Below are 6,955 nucleotides of genomic sequence, written 5' to 3'. Positions count from 1 at the left end.
CTCCAGAATCCAGGCAGGGAGATTCACACATGGTGGTGTTTCGCTTTGACAGGCTCCGTCTCATTCATCACTCGGACTGAGTTCAGCCCAATTCTAAATGTCAAAATTAGCATTTCATCACTTGCCCCTAAAATAATGGGAGAAGTGGAGAGGACGGGCAGAAGACAAAGAGGACGGTGGAATCTGATCATCAAAGGTGTAGAGGAACTGCACACTCACAACTTAGACACTAGTGTACTTCTTACTGCATACTTTGCAGTATGTACTGTACTTATTACTACTTGTTCTGGTCATTTTGACAGAGGAGAGGATAACTTTTGTATTTCTTTTGGGGGGGAAAGCATCATATAGCCCTATTAGGATGCTAATTGTTTCTCATGTGGACGTTTGTAAAAAATGAATTTACCTGGCACAATGGCATAATATTAATGAATGCTTACATGCTTTTCTTCTCTTTCTTCTTTTTGTTCTTAACAGCTCCAACTCGCTATGGTGGAGCAGTTATGAAATATTGTTCTTTTCAGCATTTCAGGATTTATTTATTTTTTTCAGTAATAAATATACATGCAAATTACGGCAGAGTGCAATAGTTACCATTCAGTGTTGAAACACAGAATTTTGAATCGTAAACCCAGAGAAGTGGATTTGGATGGCAATTAAATTACCACATGACTTTGGTGTTTGCCAAAAACAGCAGGCATTCTGGATTTGGATGTCAATAAAATCACCAAGTAACCCATGTAAATGCTGAAAATCACTTACATCCCCATTAGAAACAATTACCATCATAAAATAAAACCAGTAAATCATTCTGTCAAAAACTGAGCTGCATAAACTCTGATCAAGCAACCAGTTCCAAAATGAACAAAACGTATGCTAATCAATCAACACATTTGTTTTTAATGTCAAACGACTCCTCTATCCATACTTACTCCAGTAAAAAAGTCATCTTGTCTGAATCAGCAGAAATATATGCACAGATCAAGCAGCATTTGCTAGTCAAAACAGTTCTAACAGTTCTTCAGATTTCGATGTGAAAGAACAGCAGCGAATGGAAGCATTAGTGGCCAATTCAATCAGTACTATATGACCAGACCAGATGAATCGTGTTGGGAACCATATTGGAAAGTGACCCAAATTGGACTCAAAGAAATGAAATGATGTTTTTCCTGTTTATACATGCAAAAAGTAATAAACAAGTAAACAGTAAAACAATGCCATTTTGTATGCCAATGTTATATTTTATTGCACAACAATTCATCATTTGCAAGGAACGCTTCAACAACATTGTCACTGATGTATCAGATTACTCCTATATTCAGGAGACTTTGCATGTTGCAGTCTTAGACATCAGCCGGCATTGGAGTTTTTTATAGTATTACTAACCACATGTCCTAAATACAAAAATAAAAGCCTAAAATAAAGATTACTGTAGTCTTAACCATTAAAGTACACAAGTTGGTGTCCTTTAAATCCCAGTATGCACACTTACACCCCCAAGACACATGTACTAGATCTATTAGATCCTCTAGTCAGCTGCTTCTAATTGGTCCTGTCTAATGAAAACTTAGGGGTGACCGGGCGTTTTTGTTAATTGCACCTACAGTAGATTGTGGAGTCTTTTACCTCTGCGTGTTAGATCAGCTCCAAATAGTTAGTTTTAAAACTCTGTTAAAAGATCATTCATTGTCTCAGGCTTTTAAGTCTACTGGGTATTGAGGGATGTTATTGAATTTTTCTTTTAATTTATCTCTGAATGTAAATGTTTTTATTTATTTTAACTTTTTTTGTACAGCACAACAGTAACAATTGTTATACTGATGTGTGCTTTATGAGTAATATAAACAGAAACAAGTCAAACCATATCATGATATTCATTTAAAATTGATGTATTTATTTTATGATACCATATGGAAAACATTGAAATTATTCAATGTTATTAAATTGTTAGCATTTATTATTATTATATTTTTTTTAAGATAGGACATTTATTTATTTGCCCCTTGAGCTACGTAACATAATTTAGCATTTTGCATTTTAAAACAAATTTTTTTCATATTATATTATAATATATATATACTGTGCTGTTTACAACATATATTTAGCATATATTAGAATTTTAGCCAAAAACAAAACAAAACAAAATATTTTGACATATGGGATAACATTAAAACCCATGTAAAATATTAAATATGACTGTATTTACATGATCAGGTACAAACAGCTGCCACTGGCAGTTCATCAGGGGATTTATGTTGATGAGATGTTGGATTTGGCACGACACCACCATGGATCATAAACTACAAGCAGATTATCATATTGGGCTTCTGTTGGAGGTGCTTCAGTTTTGTTTTCACCTTCCAGTTCTGTTAAAAACAGAGTAAAACAGACTGGAACTATGGGTAGTTATCACAGCCACTGAATGATGCAAGCAGGAGGATTGGGGTTGGAACCGTTATGGCTTAATACTAAGAGGGATGATGGGTCTGATGCAGGAGCGATTCTGGCACACGAAGTGACTGCCAGAGACTCATCATTCTGCCAACTGGACCAAAACCGCTCTAGCCCAGTGCACCTCGAGTGACCTTCAAACGGCTGACTTATCTGCACACAATAGAGTGAGAGCGAGTGCATTCAGAGGAGGGAGTCACACATTCACAGCGCAAACAGAGATTAAGCCTCAGGGATCTTGCAGTGAAACACACATTCTCAAAAATTTAGCCCATTATCAGCAGGAGAACAGCAGCAAAGCCAGACGCATCGCTTAAAAACAACACCACGGTTTTACCATAAAAATATACCATGCAAAAAGTGATACCAATACCTCTAATACCATGTTCTTTAGAGATGCATGATTAGCTACTAATGAATTACAATACAATCCGAATCGTAATATGGTAAGAGCTGTTATTTAATGAAATAAATATATAACATATTATCAATCTGAAGCATCCTTGATTTAATTATAAACATATACAATATTTAATCATTAATAATAGGAAAAAAATAATATAAAATATTTAATTAAATTAAATCACAACCTTTTACTACACACAAAATATATATATATAAACTCATATAAAATTATGAGAGAAAAAAATACTAATTGCATCCAATCCTTAATTGCAGTATGGCAAAAGGCTGTAACTTCTATAAACATTTATAAATGACTGCACACTACATATATTTCACAAATGCAAAACATTTAATTAAAATTACAATAATTCAAAATAAAAAATACAAAACAAAATACCAAAAATTGACTATTATTTTATAATTATTTAATGTTCAAGTTCACTAGGTTCAAATCAATAACTGTGAATAAAGGGGAATGAGAACATAAAAAAAGTATGATTCCTTGTTTAAAATATATAGAGTATAATCCTAAATATCAATAATCCCAAAATATATATTAATATTTTTACCAAATTATGACGTTTGTTTGTACCAATTGCATACCATGGTATGCTAAATCAAAATGTTACATGGTACTGTATATATATCAAAATACTGTGGTTTTACCAACTTATATCTCTGCACCACCATAGTACATTTTTATTAGTGAGACAAACATCTCATCAATATCCTTGCAGAAAGAAACCAAATAAATATCAGGCAGAGGACACGGCGGCATTAGCCACATCAGAGCTTACGTTGGGCTTGGGTCAGCAGAAATAGACACAAATCCGGATCCATTTATTCCACAGCAGCCTAATCTGACGTTTCATTGAATCGGGTTTAATTGCATGGCTTGTGGGAGTGTATGAGAATCGACAGCGGACAGAGAGACAGAGACAGACACACGGTGCTGAAGATATATTTGCACTATCAAAGTCAGTTTGTTCTTGTTAAAACCCTCTCTGATGAGACACAAACACTGGAAGGTCCCACATGAATATTCAAACAAGAAGCGTTAGCTACATATAAAATCAGATCTCTGAATAGAGCTGGGCCGCATGTTAATGACAAAGACATGAAACACGCCGTGAATTTACAAGACTTTGCTGCTGTTCTCCCATCTGACCGCGTTAAAAAGAAGGAAAAATAGCAATTCAGGCCTTCCAAATGGGCTAAAGTATTAGAAAATTGGTGCAAACATTTACATTCTTGATGGTTCAATGAAGAACCTTTGAAATGCCTGTAATCTTTTTATTACACAGAAGGTTTTTCTATGCAGTGATACCATAAATTAAACATTTTTTGCCCCCCCCCCCATTAAAAAATTTTAATACATTTTTAGTATTTAAATTCCAAAGATGCGTAAGTTTCTCTTCGGCATCACAGGTGCCAATAAATAACTTTTATTGGAAGACAAAAGTTCGTATGTCGATGTAGTGTAATGGAAATTAAATGCACTGTAGATTCCATTTTTTGTTGACTTTTATAAAAACAAATTTATAAATTAGTACCCCAAGGATTGCAATAATTTTGCATCCTGATAATTGTGACCCAGTTAAAATACTTTTGCTGGAATTGTAACATTTTATTTCAGTTGCTGTTTAAATGTGCCATTTTTCCTCTTGCTAATAGTCTCGTAAACACCAATAACACAATCTTTCCATCTCTTTTATGTGCTAAAAAGTCTCATCATCATTGAATCTGCTGTGATGTCTATGAACTGCAACAGCAAAACCCCAGAACCTCTTACACGACGGGTGCTAAAGTAAAATCTGGCTTTTGGTAGATCTAAAACAATGGTCCCATTAAAGTGTATACAGACATGCAGCTCAGAGTTCCAGACAAACAGAAATGTGCAAGTCGTGTTTTCCCCACACGAGGAGGTTATGCTGGGTTATTCGTTTTGCTAACACTACTTAGCAGCTACTGTACATATATTGCAAGGTTAAAGGATTAATTCACCCCAAAATTAAAATGCTGTGTATTTATTCTCCTTTATACTGTTCCAAATCTGTATAGGCTACTCTTATCTGTTTTTCTGTGGAGAACAAAAGGAGATTTTTAAGAATCTTCATGCAGTGTATTCATACAGTTCAGAGATCAATGTCTGCCAAACAACTGTAAATAACAGTCTAGATTTCAGTCTGTATGACTTTAGATGACTTTACACGAATCATGCACCAGCGATATTAGGCTATAATTAACTAACACTAAAACCATAAAAAACATACCATTTTAATTGAAAAAAAAAAAAAAAAAAAAAATATATATATATATATATATATATATATATTTTTTTTTTTTTTTTTTTTTTTTTCAGGTAACTAATCAATCAGTTTAACTTGGTGTACTAAAATAACTAAAATTAATACGGAAATAAAATGAATATAAAATAGCTATGTAAAAAAAATGTAAACATAAAAATTCACTAAAAATTACTAAAGCCTTAACTAAAAATGAAAACAAAATATAAAGACTAAAATAATTCAAAATATAAATAAAACCTATAATATAATCTCAATGATAAAATAAAATAACACTATACTGCAAGGGAAAAAAAGGGATTTTATTAGAGAGAAAAAAAAAACGTAATAATAATAATAATAATAATAATATATATATATATATATATATATATATATATATATATATATATATATATATATATATATATATATATATATATATATATATATATAAGAAAGAATAGGGTAAGACAATTAATCTTGCTTTCCCTATGAATTAAGTTTTAATTTTTTTTAACCAATTTGCAGATATTTGTTCTTGTTTTAAACAAACAGTTAATTTTCATATTTGTTTACTTGTTTGTCTGTCCTTTTTGGAGTTTGATAAACATGGTCACTTTGTAGAAAAAGGCTGCGTGAAGATGCTTAAAGCAAATCATTTTGGGGCTAAACGTTCCCTTTAAAAGAAGAAAAAACATACACTTCTCATTTTGTCTTTCATAGAGCCACATATGACTAAAAATATACTATTTGGAAACTAGACATACTAGGCACTAGGTATTTACAGTACATTGTGCATTGGGGCACATTGCCAAAACAGAAAAGAATCAGACAGACAGGGGGACGGGGGGCACTTCTCTTAACAGAAACATAAAGTACCCTGATTTACATTTGATGCTGGGAAATATGGAGGAATGTGCAGTCAATCTGTCCGCCTGTCCTTCAAGCTTTAGCAGAGAAGATTGCCTCGCTCACATCCGCACTGGAAAAGCAGAATAAAACGGTCACGTTTTCAACACGCCAGACAAGGCCTGCGGTGAGTGTGAGCGGGTACTATATGAGTCGTTAAAATACTAAAATACATTTGGCTGCGATCTCCATTCGAACAATCAAACACCAGCTTAATTAGAGCTAAAACCATTACATATTCAAATGTGTGTACATATGTAAATAAAACGGTCCAGTTATTGGCATACGTTCACTGCCATACCTATCCTTACCGACAAATGCTTAAAACGAACTAAAGCACAGTTTGTGTCCTCAGGCAAAAGAGCATAAAACCCCAGCAGAACTGAAAGGATTATTCGCAGGAAACAGAATGTGCCTTTACTGAGAAACCGAAGAAGAGAGATTACATTGCAATCCTGCGATAAAGTTTCATCCAGCCATTCAGTCGACGATCTGTCGTTTCCCAGCTTCTTCTCTCAGATAAATATCAGACTCTTAAATGCATGTGGAGGTTAAGTTTGCTGTCTTTATTGGGGCTTTTTTAGGTTTGATTGAAATTATACCTTTAAACCACATCGACACTGAACGCAAGTGTCACACCACTATATTTTAAAACCAGAAAGCTACCATTATAATCATCAGAACTGTTTACAATGGAAGCAAAATGCCATCAGTTGACAAACGTCCTGTTTTTATTTTTGCCGTGCTGCATGGCTTCTCCAGACAATTTGTTTTTCCACTCAGTCTGATATAAAATTATTTTTATTAACTGAATTTCTTGCACTCCTGTTGCTTAAACAGCATGGCACTGCAACACCAAGGTCATGGGTTCGATTCCAAGGGAATGCATGATTTGTTCAAAT

Source organism: Carassius auratus, chromosome 2 (assembly GCF_003368295.1).
Source record: "Carassius auratus strain Wakin chromosome 2, ASM336829v1, whole genome shotgun sequence".
NCBI lineage: Eukaryota > Metazoa > Chordata > Actinopteri > Cypriniformes > Cyprinidae > Carassius > Carassius auratus.
This window is presented reverse-complemented; position numbering follows the sequence as displayed.